Raw genomic sequence first — 21,978 nt, forward strand, 5'->3', positions numbered from 1 at the left:
TGTCCCGGTGAGGCGGAGCGTGCGGCGGCGACGGAGGCCAGGGAGCAGGTAAAGGCGGCCCCCGGGCCCGGCGATGCCGGCAGAGGGCTAGGGGTTCCGGACCCAATAGGTGGCCTGGACGGAAGGCGGTTGGCGCGGGGGGCGGGTAGCAGTCAGCCCGGGATGGGGGTCGCGGCGGCCGGGCTGAGGGCGAGGGGTACTCGGCCCGACGCGCCGGCCCGGGGTTTCTATCCGGCTCCGGGACGTCTCCCTGCCGTGCCCGGGCCGCCTCTGACAGCAGGTGAGCCGCGGGCAGGAGCACTGCCCGGCCTCTCCGGACCTTTGCGGTGGGCGCGCGCCCACCAGCCACTAACTTTATTTCCTGGCGCTTGGAGGGCGGAGGTTAAGCAGGCTGGCGGCGATTTGCTGCGATCTCGATTGTATTTATTATCCTGTGCCGCGGCACAACGGGCACCCCGGCCGGGCCCACACTGGCAGGTTGACGGCTGGAGTTGACAGTTTCCGCGCCACCACCCTGCGGGTCGCTCTTTACGATCTTGCCCGGCGGTTGCTCGCCCACCTGTCATCTCCCCCGTGCGCCTTGGTCCGCTGCTTTTCTCCTGCCTGTAACACCCCTTGCCCGGGCGAGAGACTCTCCAGAGGATCCTCTGAGACATCTGCCGTCTGTCCCGGGCATCATTGGAGCCTTGGCTGAGATGCCCGTTGGCCTCTGGTGGGATTAAACTGTACGGGAAATAACCCAGGGAGACCCCGGCACCACAGGGTGGAGGCCAACGGGTTGCTTAGTGGCGGAGTGGGTAAGCTCAGAGGCTTTAAAAAACGCTTCCTAGCTCTGAGTCTTACCAGGTTAAACAAAACAAAACTATTCCTTATATGCTCAGCAGACCATACACACCCAGTGACAGCACTTGGTAGTTGATGAGGTAGCTTCAAGCAGATAGAACATTTTAAGGGAGTTGAATCTCGTGTTGAATACATCGGTGTTGAATTCAGTGTTTCCTCGAATATTGAATTCAGCCTGCACTTTCCTTAGGGTTTGTTGAGCAGACTGATAGGACAAACTGAATTGGGCTTGTCTTCCTGGTGATCCTTGGCTATTCTCCTCTGTTACTTTAAACTTCCATACCCAGGAACCTTATGCTAATAAAGATGTTGACTCTGAGCTTTCATTTTATAAATGTAGTTAATTAATACGGGGGATCTGTTTTAAAGAGCTTTGCAAGTAGCCAGCAACTTTTCTTTTCTGATAGCTCTTTGTTGTCATCCATATTACTGCAAAGATTGGAGAATTTGGAAAAGGGGGGGAGCATAAGGAGATAATGAGTTACTATATTATTTAATTTACATGAAAACAATTTGTAAACTATAAAATTGTATATGAATATAGTAAATATTTTTTGAGCACCTACGGTGTACAAGACAGTTTCCTAAACATAAATATCCCCTCCTACACGGAGCTTACATTAGTGGGGAATCGCAGATGATAAACAAAATATGTGCTATGTCAGATGGTGTTAAGGACTATGGAGAAAAAGCAGGGAAGACGGAGAGACTTGCAGTTTTATTTTATTGAAGTATATTTTGATAGTTGATTTACAATGTTGTATTAATTTCTGCTATACAGCAAAGTGATTCAGTTATTTATATACACATATATATATATACACACACACATTCTTTTTTTAAAATATTCTTTTCCATTGTGGTTTATCATAGGATACTGAATATATTTCTCTGTGCCCTACAGTAGGACCTTGTTGTTTATCCATTCCATATAATAGCTTACATCTGCTAATCCCAAACTCCCACTCCATGCCCTCCGCCTTGGCAACCACAAATCTGTCCTCTGTGAGACTTGCAGTTTTTTTTTTTTTTTTTGCGGTACGCGGGCCTCTCACTGCTGTGGCCTCTCCCGCTGCGGAGCACAGGCTCCGGACGCACAGGCTCAGCGGCCATGGCTCACGGGCCCAGCCGCTCCACGGCATGTGGGATCCTCCCGGACCGGGGCACAAGCGGAAGCCCCCGTGACTTGCAGTTTTAACTAGAGGTAGCCAGGTAAAACTTCCTAGGGAAGATGACATTTGAGCCCAAGATCAAAGGGAAGTGAGAGGGTAATCCATGCACCTCTCTGAGGGAAGAGTGTTCAAGCAGAAAGAAAGGCACTTGCAAAAAGCTTAGAGGCAGGAGTGGACTGGGTACATTTGAGGACAGCAGAGAGGCTGATTTGGCTGTGGTGGAGTGAGCAAAGTAAGAGTCGCAGAAATGAAGGAGAGCGGTAAGTGGGAATGGGGAATCAGATTGTGTAAGGACTTGGGCTTCCACTCTGAGTGAGAAGGGGGCTCACACTTCTGAATAGAGAAGGGATATAATCAGACTTGCCTTTTAAAAGGGTCACTCTGGTGGCTGGATGGAGAATAGATTTTGTCTGGGGTAGGGTGAGGGGTTGGGCAGAAGCAGGGATATCAATTCCAGGACGCTTGCTGCAGTCCAGGCCAGAGAGGATGTACCTGGGACCAGAGAGGAATTGGTGGAGTGGTTGATTTCTAGACAAATTGAGGGTAGGGTCAACAGGAGACTTAAAGGACACCAAAATTTTTGTCCTGAGCAAGTAGAAAGATGGAGTAGACATATACCGAGATGGGGTTTATGAGAGGAGCAGTTTGGTGGGGAGAAGGTTAGGAGTTGGTAAGAAAATAATGAAATTAGACTCCAAGTGGAGATTAGTAGTAGACACTAGTGACTTTGTATTTAAGACACTTTTTATGTTATCCTGACTATAACAGGGGTTTAATATTTTCAACCATGAACTCCCAACTTTTTCTCACGCTCATTTTCTTTTTAGCCATTTGGACCAGCCTAATCATTTTTTTCACCAAATGTAGCTTTGCTTTTATTTGCTTGCACTTAGAGCATCTGTTTGTTAGTTTCATTTGCAGAGAAAGCCATATAATCCAGAATTTCAGAGTGTTGTATCTAACTTGAACACCTTCATCTGATTAATCTTTTTCTCAATTATATTTAGATGCCTGGCTTAAGTTCAAGAACTTTTTTTTAAGCCTCAGAAATCTTGTTATCAAATGTAGCTTCACTTGGCCATTTGCAAAATTACAATGGTAGTGACCTATATTTTTAATAGTTTACTAATAGTCAGTAATATACAGGGATTATCCTAATTCTTCTGTTTCATTAAAGATGGCTTGAAAGAAATGGGCCATCACATGTTAAATGGAGATCTTTTTCATCAAATTATGCAGTATTTGGAGCAATAGAATTTGACCTGTAAAACTTGTATGAAAAATATATCATGCTCTTAGAATTTAAGGCTGCCCCTTACATTTTAAGAAACCAGGTAATATGCTAATATTTTTAAATGGAGTTGTAACCTAAATGTGTCATGAAAGTATATAAAAATCTGTTAGATAAATAGCTATAAACCGATCTTAGAGTTGATAGGGATGCTATATTCTCTTTGATACTACTTTCTTCTGCTATTGCTTCTCAGCAGTGTTTGTCCTGTGCCTCTTAATTCTCCTGACTTTGTTTTACAGTAATTGAGATATTTGGAAATTTTGAATGCTCTCCAAATCTAACTTCTGGGAAGAGGAAAACAAAAACAAAGAAAAATCTTATCCAATAATATGAAAGAGTAATGCTTAAAGTGTAACCATTTTAATTAGCCAAGAAAGGAATCAAACAATTTTCCAAAGGTCTAGTCATTATTCCATTCAAATGCAATTCTTTGAAGTTGAAACTCAAGATAGACCAGGAAATAAGAGAACTTCTAGCCATTTGAGAAGAGTGGAAGAAATAGATGATGAATGATAAGGTGGAGTACTACACGTACTTCTACAGCTACTGCCACTTGTCTTTAAAAAGTGAGGAGAATAGAAGATTTTTGCCAGAAACCTGAAGAATTGCATATTTTAAATTAAAAAATGTGTGGGGAGGTGAAGCCCAGAAGCTATACATTAAACATCTTGACACTGACTGATTCCTAGAAAAATTGTAGACCAGATTGCCAAACAGATGCTTTGTGATTAGAAAAAAAAGAACTGATCACTAAGATGCAGAGTTGGTTTTTAAAGAACACGTCATATTACACTAACCTCATGCTCACTTTGCCAAAGATATAATAATATTAAATAATCTTTGTAAGCACCTCACATCTTACAGAGTGCATTCCCATTTATCATCTCATTTAACCCTCACGTCATCCCCCCCTGTGAAGTACTGTTAGGTGAGGAGAGCCTCAACAGTAAGAGTCCTGGGGAGACACAAAAGGGACAGATATGGGAGATTTTAGAAAGGACTTGCTTAGATATGGGGGAAAGTTGAGGGAGGAATCAAAGTGGGCTTTAAGGATTCTAGATTGTCTGAGGGAATGGTGATGCTGGTAATTGATCTTAATTCTAAAAATACAAATGGGGCTTCCCTGGTGGTGCAGTGGTTAAGAATCTGCCTGCCAATGCAGGGGACTCGGATTTGAGCCCTGGTCCGAGAAGGTCCCACGTGCCATGGAGAAACTAAGCCCGTGCACCACAACTACTGAGCCTGTGTGCCACAACTACTGAAGCCCGCATGCCTAGAGCCCATGCTCCGCAATAAGAGAAGCCACCACAGTGAGAAGCCCGTGCACCACAACGAAGAGTAGCCCCCGCTCGCCGCGACTGGCGAAAGTCCGTGCGCAGCAACAAAGACCCAATGCAGCCAAAAATAAATAAATTAATAAATAAATTCATAAAAATAAATAAAAAAAGAAGTGGAGGAGTAGATGGGGAGACGTGAAATTCATCAGTTCACATCAGTTTGGTGGAAGTAGCTGTTTTCTTTCTTGGAACTGATTCTGGAATGAGTCACATATAATTAAAAATTTTAACATATGTAGGTCTGGAGCTCAGGAGAGAAGTCTGAACCAAATTTAAAAAGTCTTCATTCAGTAAATACATTCTTTCAAATACTTTGGTAAAGAAGGGAGGACAGTGGATAGAAGCTTGAGTGGGGAGGTGTGATCAGGGAAGGTTTGTTTTTCTTTAAAAATGGAAGAGATAAAGATACTTTAGTGGACTGAAGGAAGGGGGCCATTGAAGAGGTGAGAAAATTGAAGTCACAAGAGAAGGAAGGTAATTAGACATAATCTCAGAGGAAGTGGAAGGATCGCAACAGGAGCACAGGTGAAAGGGTTAATATCCCGAAGAAAAGCCGTGACGCATATTCCTTTAAAAAAAGGAAAAGGAAATAGGGAGTAGATACGGATACAGATTTATAGATAAGTATCCAGGATAGCATCAGTTGTCTCTGTGAAGCAAGGTTATCTGCTGAGATTGAGAAGGAAGAGCGTGGATCGGTGTAATTTTGAGGGGAAAAGAAAACTTACCGTTGTGATTGGAAAACGGCCTTGGCCAGGGATCAGTGACCTAATTGCTGATACTGTTTAACACCCCTGCAGTCACAAATGTAGGAAGAAGCTGTGAGTGCTGAAGCAGTTTTCTCCAGCAGCTCCGCATAACACAGCAGAAGGCAAATAGGCTGAACCTGGAAGGGGATTGGAAGGGAAGGTATGATGGAGGACTTGGGCCGGGGTGCTGTGAAGTCAGGGGACTGCGGGTGGTAGTGAGGTGGTCAATTGAAGGGCTGAGCCTTAGGTATCCTGCTTGATTAAGGAAGAAAGCGAAGCCAAGACAGGGCTGATGAATGTGGAGAATGAAGAGGATGAAGAATCCCAGTGAGTAAGCTGTAGGATTAATGGAAGTCAAGGAGAACTAGAGACAGAAAAATGTGATGTGAGAGTCCTAAATTTAAGATTCTGGAGTTGGAGCAATTGCAGGTGATGATAAGGGCCAAAGTATGACCGATGGTGGTGAGCAGCTAAGATCAATAGTGCTAATTACAACAATAGTAATATTAATAAAAGCTACTGTTTATTGAGTACTCTATACTAGTCACTGTACTGAATGCTTCCCGTAGGTTATCATACTTACTTTTCACAACCATCCTGTGAGGTACATATTAGGAGCTTCATTTTACAAATGAGGAAACTGGGGCTCAGTGAGGTTAAGTAATTTTCCCCAAGGCACACAGGAAGTACCTGAGTCTTTCTAGCCCCGTAGCCCTTATGCCCAGCTATTGAAACCATGCCGGCCTTCTGCAAAGTAGGGGTCACTGAAGGAAAGGAAGTCAGAATGCTCTAAATCCTAGTGTGTTGACATTAATTTTTCTTATGGATAGTGAAGCCCCCAGAATAACAGATCTTGTGTGCAGAGGAAGATAAGAGTTGTATGACAAAATTCTCAGTAAATGGAGATGCATGACTCAAAGGTCAGTTGTGTTAACTTTAAATATGGTTATAATATAACATTAAAGGTGGATGAAATGGGATAATAATAATGTGCAAACCACCTTGGGAAGCCAGGATAGTATTGACTTGTCCTCTGGCCTGGGATCTGGGTGTGTATAGGGGTTTATTAAGAGGAGGAGATGAAGTGACCTTCCTGTGTGAAGGTAGAGGATATAGGGAGGTTTCATAGCAACAGAACTAGGGATCCTAATGGTAAGGGAGTAAAGAATTCAGCGGTAGGGGGAGGACTCATCTAGCTGTGCATGAAAAATCAGAAAGGATGGTGGCAGGTAGGGTGATTATATAATGTATTGACCAAACAGGTGTTATTTCGAAAATGAAAAGAATGTCATTAATAATTACTCTGGGACAAGAAGCATAAACTAGGACTGTCCTGGGCAAATAGAGATGTTTAATCATATCAGTCATGGGTAACCAGAGGACCTGTCACCCTGGAAAGGGGCTGTGGATGTTGAGAAGGAATGAATTGAGCCTTAAATTTGAGAGATGTGAATGGAGCTTACTAGCCTAAGATTATTCTCTAGCCCCATAATACTGCTCCAAAATGCTCTGGGCATGCCTTGTTCTCTAAGGGTCTGAAGGAAGTTATGAATTCATCTCTAGATGAAAATTTGGAGGCCATTAATATATAGATGGTACCTGAAACCTTAGAAGTGGATGATATTGTCACAGAACACAAAGGGAAGTGAGGCAGAGGGGAAAATGCAGAGGCTCACCTACATGAAGGAGCTGGCAAAGAAGCATCCAGCCAAGGAGACAGAAGGAGTTGTCGGAGGGGCAGGAGGAAAACTAAAAGAGATTTGGCATCTTCCAAGTCGAGAGAAGAGAGATTTAAGAAGTGAGTGATTGGGACTTCCCTGGTGGTCCAGTGGTTAAGACTTCGTGCTCCCAATGCAGGGGGCCTGGGTTTGATCCCTGGTCAGGGAACTAGATCCTGCACGCATGCCGCAACTAAGAAGACCGCGTGCCACAATTAAGACCCACCACAGCCTAGATAAATAAACAAATATTAAAGAAGAAAAGAAGTGAATGATTAATAGTCTCATATGCTTCATGTTCCTCAGAGAGGTCAAATGAGATAAGGACTGGAACATATCTGTTGGATTGGTCTTGACTTGAGTAGTTCCGGTACAGCAGTGTGGGCAAAAGCCAGACTGCAGTGCACAGAGGGGTGGAGGGGAAGGGAGAAGACTACTTCCAGTGCAGATTACCCTGAGTAATCTTGAAAGAGGAAGGTGTCAACATGATTTTTTTCTTTTTTAAATGTAGGCAGTGAAGAAGCCAAAGGAGATGAGGGGTTAAAAACTGAGAAGGAGATGGAAGTCCAAGCTGTGCCTCCTAATATTGTCTAGTCAGTAATTTTGTAGTAATCAAAAGAGTGAAAGTAAGAGGAAGAAACATTTTAGATCAAGAAAGACAAACTTCATAATGACTATAGTTTGTCAGAAACTGGACTGGGTGGGGAGTGTTGATTGAAGGGATCAAAGTCCTAATTTGGGTGAAATATTGGAAAGTGACATCTAGGTTGTGGACTAACTCTAGGATTCTGTTTTTTCCACTACTTTTTTTTTTTAAGACTTTTATTTTTATTTTATATTTATTTATTTGGCTGTGCCGGGTCTTAGTTGTGGCATGAGGGATCTTTAGTTGCAGCACACAGGATCTTTAGTTGTAGCATGCAGGATCTTTAGTTGTGGCATGCAGGATCTTTAGTTGCGGCATGTGGGATCCAGTTCCCTAACCAGGGATCGAACCCGGACCCCCTGCATTGGCAGCATGGAGTCTTGACCACTGGACCACCAGGGAAGTCCCTTTTCCTCTACTTTTAAGCCTGTTTTTTTGGAATGGTTTAACCATGTTCCACCACCAAGATTGTTGTTGGGCTGGGTTTGCTATTTTCTAGGGATTTGTCCTTATACTCCTTCTTTTTAAAAGTTAACTGTGTCTTTGTACATTGGAAATATTTTCTGGTTAAATATACTTATGTTTTCTGTTGTGGTAGCATTTGTTTCTTGGCTGAATTCACTGCTCTTGGTAATTTCTGTTTAGCAAAAGTGAATTCCAATCTATATGCTTGTTTTATATTATGAACTTTTAAAGAGCAATAATAGTATATTAATTTTTTCCTTTCTCTTCCCTCTTTAAAATTGCTCTGATCAAAATGTGATTTGCTGCAGTGAAATTCTTATTAAGTTTTGTAGTTCACTTGTCTTGGTTCCTTAGATGGAAGAGTAATAGTCGTAATTGCATAGATATTATTTCAACAGTATAATTATTATACAAAGTTTAGATGAGTATAAAATTAAAACAATGGTGAGAATGATCTCCTCCTTTATTATAACTATGTGCTTTATTCGAAAGGCCAACAAAACATGTTTATCAGTTCATAAAGTGCATTCATTGTTATTGCTTCTGGGTATTCATTCACTGAAGTACAAAATTCAGTGTATCCTCACCAATGGTAAAAGGAGATTTTACTGCTGTGAATTGTAGGACAGCTGTATATTCATCAGCTCACTCTTACACTGCTTTTTGATATTTGCTTATCTGAACCTTTAATGCACTATGATTTTATTTTAGTCTATTAAAGATTAAAATCCTTTGCCATTTTCTGGATTTCCTCTTAATGATGCTTCCAAAGACAGTAATGCTGATAACTGTTCTTGCTTTTCTGTTAGCTTTATTTAAATATTTTGGAGAATATTTCTAAAGTCATACGTTCCACACTACTGAAATATATTTATTTTTTTCTACACCTTATTTTTTTAAAATAAAATCTCAGTGGTTTTGACAAAACCTGATTACGCACAGTTTAAGGAAACATTTAGAATGTGTAATTTTAATCCTAAATTAATCTTGATGTTTACTATTACTGTATGACTATTACTATATTGCTATTTTCTGACTGTTGTACTGTCACAAAAGTCCATAGCCTAAAAAATGTTTAGAGATCATCTACTTTTGTTTTTGTTTAAATATGTATAAGAAGAATGGGGATCAGAAAGGTTAAGCACTTTGCCTGAGATGCTAAAGAGTTTGAGGCAAAACAGAAAACCAAAAGTCTCTTGACTTTTAGTCTAGTATTCTTTCTCCTATACCACCAATTTCTTGAACATTTTAATGCATTTTGAGAAAGTAATCCCATAGCCAAAAGATGCCTTATACAACATGGAAAACAGAAGGGTTTGGTTTCTAGTGTGTAGTTTATTTATAACTTTAACCATTTTCTTTGCACGTGTCTACATATAGATCACAGTGATAGAAACTAGATTGTAATGATACCAATGTGGTCGAAAAAAATATTAAGTGCAGGTTGAATTTGAAATGCATTCACTCAGGAAGTGTTTAGTACATATTCCTGTTTTATTTCTGTTCTCCATCACTCCCAACCCCTGTGCCTTTCTTTCCTGCTGTCTATCTATCTTCATGAGTGGTTAGAGAACAATAGATGAAACAACTGGATCTCAGTTTGGTCTCACTGTTATTTTTCTTGATGTGAAATGTTTTGTAACAGTAAACACATTTGTCTATAATTGCCTCAACTAAATCTTTTTTTTAGAAGGGAAGCGAATTTTCATTGTGTCTGTAAGAATTACAGAGGAATGAGGAAACTAGTACTATGTATGTTTGCAAGGGGTCTTTAAAGCTTGTAAATATCTATGTTCAGTATTTCTAAAACTTATTTTGCAGACTCTTTTACCATATGCAAAGTATATATTAAAAACTGTTGATCATTATGATGTTGCTCTATAAATTATTTTTTATTTTTTCATTTCACATTTAGGATAAGGTTCCAAGATGTTTTTTAGTGTTTCTTTGGGAGGTATGGAAAACCATCATGTCTACTACTGATTTGAAAGAATTTTGAAACTGTAAACTCTGAATTATACTCTTTAACATAGGAAGAATAAACATCCAAGATTTTATTGCTGAAGTTTTTTGTTTTTAATATCAAAAAATTTTGGTAAGGTTTTTAGGTGTTTCTGTAGCACTTTCCTTAATACATCAAATTCTTGCTGTGGAATGGAGAAAGACTTTTGTAAACGTGCCTGTTTATTTCTCCATGCTTTAGCTGTGGGAATATTTCCTAAAGGGATTTGAATAACAAAATGCTTCCTATCAAAGTTAGTATTAAATGAATTTGTTTTTATTTATTGAGCTCTTCCCATTTGTGACAGTGTCAGGCACAAATGATTTTTTTTTTAAACAAATAAGACCTGATTTCCCTTCTTAAGGAAAGTATAATCTAGCTTTGAAAGAAACAATATAATTCTGTAATACAATATGGTGAGTCCTAGGATTAAGGCATGTAGAAAAGTAATTGGGAATTAATGGGAATTTCTGTAGCAGCAGCAACATGATTTAAAAAAAAACAACAGCAACAACAGTGAAATGGTGTTGAGAAAGTGTGTACCCTTAGGAGGAGTTATGGGGTAGTGCAGTGTGTTTTGGGATGTGTTGAGAGATTAAAAAGGTTAGATGGGGGAGGGAATCCCATAGCATGATGATAAGGAGTCGGGATCTTATTCCCTAGGAATTGGAGTGTCATTTATGATTTTTAAGGAGTGTGGCTGACATTTTTAGCAGTTGTAGAATTTGAAGTGAATGGAAAATAGACCAGACAGGGTGACCAAATAAGAGGTTGCTGGTATGGCAAGTGAGAGAGATGAGGACCGGAGAATGCTTAAGCGTAAGTTTAGAGGGGAAGGACCAGACTCAAGATCATGACCATAATAGCTACTAATTATTGATCTTCCGACACTCTGCCGGGCCCAGCGCTGTCTCATTTAGTTTTAATATTCACAACAACTTGAGGTGCCCTTAGGAACTCAGTTTTATAGATAAACTGAGACTTAGAGGAAGTCAAGTACCCAGGGTCATAGAGATAGCAAGTAACAGATGCAGAGGTGAGCCAGCAGGCTGTCAAGAGGAAGAATTGACTAGGCCCCGGATGAAGTGCTATTCTGTTTTTGTTTTGGTTTTTTTCTTTTTTCCGAAGTGACTGGGTAGAGGCCATTAACTGAAATAGGAATGAGGAAGGAAGAGCTGGTTTGATGGAGGGTAGGAGTCACTGTTTTGGAGAATAGACGTTTGTATACAGAGTGCAGAGAGATGGCCTGGGTCTGAATCCTGCCTCTGACACTTGAAGCTCTGTGACCTTGAGCAGTTACCTAACCTCATGTGCTTCAGTTTCCAACACGTGACAAGTAGGGATAGATCGATATTTGTACTTACGAGACTGTTATGAGGATTAAACCAGCCACTCTAGGAGAGTGCTTACAGAAGTGCCTGCTGTGTAGTAGTTAATCTTGGTGGGTGTTAGGTGTATCATCATCATTATCATTCTGTGAAAATCTAGAGATCTGTTATGAAGATGGACGAACTATTCAGTATAAAACTTCTAGCACAATTCCTTCCAGTAGGGATGTAAAGCCAGGGGAGATGCTTTACTGGGATGGGCCTTCAGAGTTCCTTTTCGTGCAGCCTTGCTATAACCACAATGTCTGAGAATTTCCATTCTTTTATGGTGCTCAGGATCAAACACAGGTTCATCTGAGTTATCTGGTTGCCCAATTTGTTTGGTTTAGAGAAAATGAACTGCTTGTTGAAGGGCTTACGTTTGATACGTTTCGGTGTGACTTCCTCAGAATTTCTTTTAAAATTCTGCCTTGCTACACTGTGCCTGGGTTTCCTTTATTTCCTGGCCAGTTTTGTCATACAGGGAGCCAGGATGACGTCTCCTCTCTGGGCCAATCACAGGTTTCAAAGCAGCTGTGAAGGAAAGCAAGAACGAAGACTTCACCTGTTTGGGGAAGGGGAGGGAAACAGGCAGTGGTGTTTGTTAGCTTCCTGAAATGTGAAAAAAATAGTATGTACACTTTTCTGGAGCCATTGCTTTCTTAGATTTTGACCCTTCCCCCGCCAGATCATTTTATTGAGTTTTACTTGAACAGCCTACACAATTCTACATAATTTGGAAATATTTCATTCAACACATTTTTGTACCTTGACTTAGCCTAAATGCATAATACGGAATAAAAGTAGGAACAGTATAAACATTTTCTTCCACATTTACTAGTTAAGGATTATCATGGTCCTATATATATATTTTTAAGCTTCTCGAAACATTTTTAAATTTTCTGCTTTTCCCACCAAGACCTAAGTTGGACAAACAGGTGTAAAATTCTGAACCATCAGGGCATGAAGCGTGACCTCATGTGATCCAAGTCCTTTCCGCTCTCCTTTCCACGTGTTTTCAAGTTGTGTCCCAGGCGGTGCATTGCTTTCTTCCATGACATATCAGCCATAGGCAGCAAGAGCGCTTGGAGGTGTAGGGACAGTGGGGAAGGCACGTGTGCCAGGAGCAGCGAGCTCCCACACCAGCCGAGAGCACTTCAGAAACAGCCTCAGCAGGTGGGTGCACAGAGAAGGAAGGTCACGGCTGTTCCAGCTTCTTTGCACTCGGCTGGCAGGCCTGGGCTGCTTTCTAAGGTGAGAAAGACCTAGGGGCTCCCAAGGAAAATGAGCAGTTAAGAATCATTCACAACCAGGCAGTGATTTCAAGTGAGATTAAAAGTTCTCCAATTATCATTTTCTGTTGGAGAATGGAGGAGCAAAATCAAGAAGAGGGTTGAATCACCTTTCATTCTTCCATTTTCGTCATTCATTTGATGGTTCTTGGCTTTGATACAGCAGAAATAAAAACAAAAAGGCTTCAAACCAACCTCTCACCTGGGGCCAGGCTACTGCATACAAAACTCTCCCAAGGACTGAGATAAAAGAACTTTGTCCCCCAAGCCCTGAAGAAGTCCTGTTTTGGTTAGGGAAATTTGTTGAAAGCTACAGCCAGCTGAGAAGCCATTGGCAACAGAGACAGAAAGCAGTGCACGTGTACTTATTTCATTCAGTTGTAAACTGACAAGGTAAAGAGAATAAAAATCCTGCTGTTTATGTAATAGAACCCTATTAAGTGGTTTTAGGAAGGGACTAGAACTTAGGTAGCAACCTACTTTCCAGAGATTCCTGGGCGTTCATCATTCGTGCATTCATTTCTGGCAGAGTCCGGTTGGACACAACCTTTCTCCCCATCCCGCCCTAGACCCTTTGGAATTGACTTGCATCAAACGTTCTGCACTGCGAAGTCCCTTTAGAGTTTATGATGAAAAGCCAAACCTAAAGAGAAAAGAATCCTTACACCTTCTCTCCAAGCATCAGTGTGAAGAAAACTCAGTCAGCTTAGAATATACCAAATAACATACCAAAGAAAGGAGTATGACCCAGCAAACCAAAATGACCAGTCCCCTGCCCCCCTCCCATGGTGCACCCCATCACACTGTAGTTATTTTCTTATCCTCGGTGGCTTGCTTGATGGCCGCCTATAGTCCTATATTTTTAATATGGAACACCTAGGTCAGAGCCAACTTTTACCTCTCTTATGTTGCAATCCTGGTTAGAGCTGAAGGTGTTACTTCTTGTTAAAATGTAAATACTTCTTTCTAGGAGGAGCAGAATTTTCCTTTTTTTCAGGTCACTTCTTGATGTAAATGAGAAATGGGGAAACAAATGGAAAAAGATAACATGAACCTGTGGAAGACTAGGGTGGCAGGATACATTGCCTGGAGGACAGACAGGCAGGCAGGGTTACTGCCTACTTACAGTTGCACTTAGTGCCAGACCTAATCACTGAAATGCTCTGCCAGGTAGCATTCTAAAAGACATAGTTGGGCTGTGAGAAGTCTCTCAAAAATTTCATGCAGTATTAGGAAGAACATTGGACAGGATCTGAAGACCCAGGTGTGAAGCCCTGTGACTTTTGGGAAATCTCTTAACCTCCATCTGCCTTAGGGTTCTTATCTATAAAATTCTGAGGAGGTACTAAGATCATTTAACTCTCTGTGTGTTGATTCTCTAATAGATTTTCATTCTCAAGTAATTCATAAAATGTAAGCTCCATGGCAGTTTTCCTTTACTGGCAGTCAACTTGTTACTTACTTCAGTGTTAGTTGAAAAAACGTTAAGGATGGTAGTTACTTCTTATAAATGGTTGTGTTCCAAAGGTTCATGTCTAAGATAGTTATTCAGACTGTAAATGATTTGCCCTTAGAGACAACGTTGTCTGAGGGATTTATATCCATAAGGCTGTTTAATCTACAGTATACCTGGAAGTGGCGTGGTAAGAGAACCCCGGGAAGAAGGTTTGGGGAGGTGCCGCGATTACCTCATCAAGCTTAACTGGCCTACTGTTTGCCTCACATGCTGCTACCCTACTTTCGGAGCCCTTGCCCCAGGCCGTCAGAGAGCCACCTCAGATGGCTTGGCGGTGCAGGAACACCTTCTCCCCTTGCCTGACAGGGTACTGGGCGGCGGTGGGGTGGGGTGGGGGTGCGGCCAGCTGTGTTGCTAGCAGTCCAAATTGGAACTGTCAATTCAGTTCCTCAGGGGGTCTGGGGGAGTTACTCAGACTCTGTAGGGTCTGGCGGAGTTCAAAGCCTTAATCACGTTTTTTTCATGATACCACATTAGTATCTAAGGAGCTGGAGACCACAGTCCAAACTCCATAAGGATGTGTGTGACATCCTGACTTCCAATCAGATATTCTTTAAAGCAGAATTCAGAAAATCAAGTTCAGTGTTTGTCAAGAAGGACCTGAGCTCTAAACAACTGCTATAGTCTAAAACAACTGTTATAATTCCTGTTGAAGTTATTGATTAAATGGAAGTTGAACATCCTCCTCAAGTATGGTGAATTAGCAGTAATTACGGGATTGTGCGAGAAAGATTTACCTTATTGCTAAAGTGGTTTTTAACAGATCTCTGATTCAGCTATTTAATTTAGAGCTTTGTTAAAGTGTCACATCCTTTCCTAACTCTCATTTTATTTTAGTTATTTTTTTGATGTGGACCATTTTGAAAGTCTTTATTGAATTGGTTACAATATTGCTTCTGTTTTATGTTTTGTTTCGTTTTTTTTGGCCCCGAGGCACGTGGGATCTTAGCTCCCCAACCAGGGATCGAACCCGCACGCCCTGCATTAGAAGGCGAAGTCTTAACCACTGGACCGCCAGGGAAGTCCCCCCAACTCTCATTTTAAATTTCAAGAATTTTATAAAAAATAAGCCCACAAAATATATTTTAATTTTTCATATTCAATGACTATCAAATTTTACTTCAATTTTCTCAAGACAATATTTATCTACTATAACATAGATTAAGATGCTTATATTAATAAAAATATGCATAATAAAATGGATAAGCAACAAGGATATATTGTACAGCACAGGAAAATATAGCCATTATTTTGTAATAACTTTAGATGGAGAATAATCTATAAAAATATTAAATCACTATGCTATACACCTGAAACTAATATAATGTTGTAAATCAACTATACTTCAATTGAAAAAAAAGAAAACAAGCTACTTGCAAGAAGAAAAAAAATTTTGGTATGTAAATAGTATCCTAATAAACTTTCTGCCTTAAGTCTGTAGTTGGGAATCATTCTGATGGTTATTAGTTAACATACGTAGTATAACCAAAAATTTACAGAGTAAAGCCTAGATTAACAGACATTTGCTTGCTTAAATGTTGTATAATTTAATTCAACCGATATGCCTTAACTAGCTTATTCCTTAAAGAGAATTCTGTTAATCTGAACAAGCTCAGTTCATAGTATCTTCTCCCCTCTCCCACACAAGTTTCCTGTATTTCAAACATACGGCTCTGTGTTGTGGTTACAAAAGTGTGTAGAGAGAGATTTTAAAATCTTGCTTCCTGGTGTACAGATTGCAAACTAGTGGACTTGAGTAAAGGTTCTGGGTAACATTTAGAGATAGCATTTGGTGTTAAGGAAACTTCTTTGCCCACTGTCTAATTTTTAATTGACCTGACAGAAGAAAAAGGCTGTGTCTTCTAAACTTGGGTTATTTTAGTTCTAGTTAATTAGCTCCAAAAATATCGTATAACTCCCAGGACAACTGTCATGGGATCTTGAACCTGTTGGCTTCAGTTTTTGTTTCCTATAGAATGTGGGGTTGGAGAATATGATGTCTAAAGTTTCTGCCATTGTGCAAATGTACGCTTCTAACTTATTCATGTTTATTCCTTTATTCGTGTCATTTATGAAATTGTATAAATAGTGTTATCATTTTTCTCCTCCTAAGTTTTTTTGATTTTTAGTAATGTGTTGCAAAGAATGTGTGAGATCTTTGGGAAAGTCATTAATTCGTCTCTAATCAATGTATATTGAACTGTGGAGAGATGGGATTTAGCATAGCTAAGAGTCCATATGAACCAACCCTTATTTTCATGAAGGCTGCTTCAAATCGTAACAGATTCTGATTCAACAGAATTCATTGAGTACTAATTATTCTGTGCATTATTTTGTTTAAGCCTCACAATAATCCTGTGATCTGTAGTATTCTCCTCTTCGGTACGTAGTACATTTCTGAAAAATATTCTTTCAAATGGTAATTTCTCTAATACTGTTGTAATTAACAGATTTAGGCAAGTACATAGTATTATTTTAAAAGACAGTGTACCAGGATTTTTGGCATTTGATGAAAGATTAGGAATTGAGTGCTTCAGGTGGCACTGTTTGATAAGAAAAAAATACGCTTTTTAATCAGGCTATAAGAATAAACTTCATTGTTATAATAATCTTTTTTTCTTTTCTTCCTTTTACTTCTTGTTTTCTGTAGAAGTCACAAGGTAGGGAAAAGATAAAAAAATGCAGGTACCCTCTGCTTTTATTTTCAGTGTTTCCTTGGAAACTACATCATCATAAAGCAGAACATTAACATTTCCATGCTAACTGGTCTGTGAGGAAAGGTTGTAGTGATCTTTTCTTCCTCCAGATGGCACTCTCTGTTGGAACATGCTCAGCTAGTGCCAAGCATTTAAAATAGAACTACATACAACATATTCCAAGAATGTTTACTGATATCATATAATCTCCGAAGATCCACATAGCAACTGTATGGGATGGACATCTTATGGAAAAGGAAGCCAAACTCCACACACCTCTGTGTGACTGGCTAGTAATTGCTTGATTCCAAATCTGCCGCCTTTGTTTTCACCACTGTCACAGTGTTGACAATCTGACTATTCAGAACAGATTCAGAAACTAAAAAAAATAGAATGAGTAATCAGACTTGTAAATATTTATTGAATAAGTAATAAATATTGGTTGAATCAATGAATGGATGAATTAGTGAAAAAGTGAACTGTAGCACAATGGACTCCACCCTTCTTATCACCATGGCCACTTGTTATTTAACAGTTCTTGAGAAGGAAACTTGGTGACCTTTGGAGTACTTCTTGCCATATTGTTGAGCTTGAGATTTTTTAAAAATTTTATTTATTTACAGCTTTGTTGGGTCTTCGTTGCACGTGGGCTTTTCTCTAGTTGCGGCGAGCGGGGGCTACGCTTCATTGCGGTGCGTGGGCTTCTCATTGCAGTGGCTTCTCTTGTTGTGGAGCACAGGCTCTAGGCGTGCAGGCTTCAGTAGTTGTGGCTCTCAGGCTCAGTAGTTGTGGTGCACGGGCTTAGTTGCTCCGCGGCATGTGGGATCTTCCCAGACCAGGGATTGAACCCATGTCCCCTGCACTGGCTGGCGGATTCTTAACCACTGCGCCACCAGGGAAGTCCTGTTGAGCTTGAGATTTTATCTTCAATGGTAAATGTAATATCATTGGTTGCACTGATTAAAACACAGAAGTGACAAGGTCTTTTCAAATGCCGAAAGGTGAAGAATGTATGTAGTAATGGCTTGGTGTAGGGGCAGGTGTAGTCGTTCTATATGTCAAGAAAATAAATGTTTGAAAATCCACAAGACTGAGGGTGAAAGCTTAATTCTGTGATCTTTTGGATAATAGGTTGTAGAAATTAATCACAGAAGCAGATCAGAGCTAAAATATCAAAGTCAGCTATCCAAATGTCTGTGGGAAGTCTCACTCAATAAAGCAAAACTTATGTTGTTGAGTATTTCATTTCCAGAAGGTAAAGGAAATAATCGGTGAGCTGATACTCTGAGCCTAATTTTGACCCACTGTGAGGGCTTAGTTAGACAGTGAACATAATGGGAATCCTGAGAGAAAAGTCATGTCATTCATTCAAATGATTGCCTTCTCTGTGCCACGTACTATTCTAGATGCTGTAGATTTAGCAGTAAATGCAACAGAAAAATTCCCTGTCATCAAGGAGCTTTCAAGAGCTTATAGTGATCTATTGTCCAGAAAACTAGCTTCATGGTTACTTGGCTACAGTAACCTTTCACTTCACCTCAGACACTGACTTGCAGGGTCACACTCTGGATGTTGTCATCATCTGGAACTGCTTGCTTCAAAAATCTGTGAATTCCAGTATCTTCCGTAGCACATTCTCTGTTCTTCTCTCTCATAGGGATTGATTACCTGTATGTCAACATTTGCCTGGTGTCTTTCTCTTCCCTACCCAGCCTGTACACATTTTGACCATATGGATCGTTCTTTCACCTGTACCCCTGATTCCCTTCCACTTAATGCTTCTGCTGCCTCCACCCACCAAAACCCTCATTTCAAGACCAGTGATACAATCTGTATTCTCTCCTGTTAGATCCAAGCAGCTGAATGCTGCTGGAGAATCTCAAATAGCTGAGGAAATTGACACGATCAGAAATTCACGTTTACAAGCGCATCAATAAATCCTTTTATTTATCCTTGGTCACCATTCTCTCCATCCTTGTTTTCCTGCTGCTCATTTTGCTTTTTGATACCAAACTTATTGTAATTCTTCCAAGGACTTGGCTTGAGCCTCTCTTCCTGTCTGTAATGCCTTTCTTCTCTCCTTGTCTCCCTTTACCTGTTCTGCTTTTTCTTGAAGATTATCTCCTTCATGAAGCTTCCCTGACTCCTCAGATTGGGTTCAGTGCACCTTATCAGTATGCAGTACCCTGTGTGTTGGTTTGCCTTTGCCACCATAACGTGATCTTCCTGAGGGGCAGAGACTGGGACTGCTTTCACAGTGTGTATTCTTAATGCCTGGCACAAAGGGAGTGTTTAGTAAATGATAGCTAAATGAATACATAATAAACAGGAAGAAGAATATGAAGCAAAGCTGGAATATAGAGAATTGGAAATGGCAGAGTTCCTAAAGTTCAAAGAAAAGATAGGTAAGGTGCCATGGATACTGTTTCTAGAAGGGAAAGTGGTTGTAAGATGACCATAGACTGGTCTTTATGGAACAATTGGAAACAATATGTGAAGAAAGGTAGAGGTAAAGTGGCCAATTGAACTCAGATTTTAAAATAACGTGCAGAAGAAGGATATGAAACAAATAACAAAAACAAAATTATTTATATATAAAAGAGGAACACAACCCTCTGAAAATAATGAGCTGAGGTTTTGAAAAAGGTTAAGGCTGACCTTTTTACATTTTATATATAGAAGATGAAAACAACAGGCAAATAATAGATTCTTCCTTGAAACAAACTGACCCTATAATCAGATACAGAGAGTAAATGAAACTTCTCAACTTCTGTTTTCTTTCTGTCTTCTCTGACACGAAGAACGGTCTACACACAGACTAATAAGTGTAGAAGTAATACGAATAATAGAAAATTTAAGCCCAAGAGTGAGGAGGAGATTGTATCAGAATCTCTGGTTGCTCTAAATGAATTCACATCCCAGGTTCAGGTTCTGAGAAAATTTGTTAATGTCATTGCTGAGTTATTATGGTAAATTTGAAAATTTTCAGAAGACTGTGGAGGAATAAAGTTCCAAAATTATAAAAAAGAGTGTAGATTCCATAGATTTTAGTGAGTTTGAAGTTACCTTCACAAAAGATTCTAGCCATCATTTTAAAAGATTTGCAAACGTTTACAGAAGGACTAGATGGGCAGTAAAGGTTAAGGGGATTCTCTAAAACTAATTCATGCAGATCACCCAGTTTCTACTTTTGATGGGGATGTACAGATACACATCAGGAAAGTGCTGTAGCTGTAACATATGTAGATTTCCACAAGGTGTTTGACATCATCTGTTCTATCATTCTGTTCTTGGGGACACAATGGAGAGTGGGACTATAGTATGGGTACAGTTACTGAACAGCGGAACTTGATCTTAGTTACTAACTGGCAGCCATGTGGGAAATCTTTTAGGGGCTGCAGTTTTGACCCTGTTCCACTCATCAGATTAAAACACCTCCCACTTCTGACTCTCAGCTGGTAAACTTGTGGTTTATTTCACTGAGAAGACAGAAGCCTCCAAATCTTGGTCCTCCCACTGCCAGATACACGAGTCTTCCTGCATCTGTACTCATGAACTCTGTCATGCTTCTTACTCCGTCGGATGAACTGTCACTGTTGCTTCCACTTGCACGTTGGATCCTCTTCATTTTGCCTCCTCATTGGCCCTGGTATTATCTCCTCTCATTCTAGTTTTTCATCTATTTTCCTTTCTCTGTTGGAGAAACATGCTGTACAAACATGCTATGATATCTCAGCTTCCAAACATGCTGTTATATCTTTTTTTCTTAAAAAAAAAAGAAATAGCCAACAACAACTCCCCTATCTAATGTCCCTTTCAAGCTATCACCCATTTCCTTGCTACCCTTTTGGGCAGAGCTTCTCTAAGGAGTTTTCTAGACCCCTTGCCTCCATTTCTTCACCACTCTTTGCGACTCCACTGAGGCCACTCTTGGACACGGTTGTCTGTAACTTCAGTGTTGCTAAATCCAGCGGTCAGTTTCCAGTTTCCATCTTACTCAGCCTCTCAGCGATATTTGACACAGTTGATCAATCTTTCCTGTTTCAAGTTTTCCTCCCCTGGTTTCTGGGAAGGACCACTCCTGATTTTTTTTTCCCGCCTCACATGTTATTTCTTCCTGGTCTCCTATGCTGGAATCTCCCTGAGTCAGTGGTGTTAACCCCAGGGCTCAGTCCTAGAACCTCTTCTCTGCCCCACTTACACTCATTCTCTGGGTCCCCACTGTTCAATACCATAGCCACTAGGCACAGTCCCCATCATTGCAGGAAGTTCTGCCAGACAGCACTGCTCTGGGTTGTTTCATCCATCTGGTCTCATTAAACTGCATCTATATGCTGATAACTCCCAAGCTGACTCACCAGTCCCATCCTCCCAGTTTGGTATATCCAGCTGCCTGCTTGATATCTTTTACTTGCTTCCTGAGAGACCCATCAAACTTGACATAGCTAAAGGCGAACTTTATTTTCCCTCCCAACTAGTCTTACCTGTCCGTGAACTGCGCTATTCTGTCTCTTTTTTTGGGGGGGGGGTGGGCAAGGAAAGGAGGGTGGGCAGGAAGGAGGCTTCCATTCCTCACGAGAGTTCCAGAGGAACACTCCTGTTTCTTCTTTCTACATCTGACTTCAGTCCCTGAGAAGTAGGAGCGAGAGGCTTTTCTCACTTTTGTGGTAATGTTTAACTTCTCTCTTTCTTCTCTTCACTCAGTATCCAGTGCATCAAACATACACTAATCTCAGCGCCCTGGAATACTCTTTCCCCGGATACTCACACGGGCTGTTTTCTTACTTCATTCAGGGTTTTGCTCGGATATCACATCTTCAGGCATTCCTCGCCAGCCCTATCTGAAGTAGCATTCCTGTCGCTCTGTACCCTTATTCTGTT

At 40.6% G+C, this 21,978-nt stretch overlaps 1 protein-coding gene across 6 annotated transcripts in view; it reads left to right on the forward strand.

The window, feature by feature from the left end:
- The first annotated feature begins 2 nt into the window (after window positions 1-2).
- LYST (lysosomal trafficking regulator) overlaps window positions 3-21,978 on the forward strand; it is a 174,266-nt gene continuing 152,290 nt past the window's right edge. For 5 of the 6 annotated variants that reach the window (XR_003005492.1, XM_024761468.1, XM_024761471.1 and 2 more), the window contains exon 1: window positions 3-48. The gene's annotated coding sequence lies outside the window, so the exon portion shown is untranslated. Of the gene's footprint in view, window positions 49-89; window positions 281-21,978 lie in introns of those variants that run through there. The other variant, XM_024761469.1, reaches the window with a different exon arrangement.

The sequence above is a fragment of the Neophocaena asiaeorientalis genome, unplaced genomic scaffold, assembly GCF_003031525.2.
Source record: "Neophocaena asiaeorientalis asiaeorientalis breed wild unplaced genomic scaffold, Neophocaena_asiaeorientalis_V1.1 scaffold166, whole genome shotgun sequence".
NCBI lineage: Eukaryota > Metazoa > Chordata > Mammalia > Artiodactyla > Phocoenidae > Neophocaena > Neophocaena asiaeorientalis.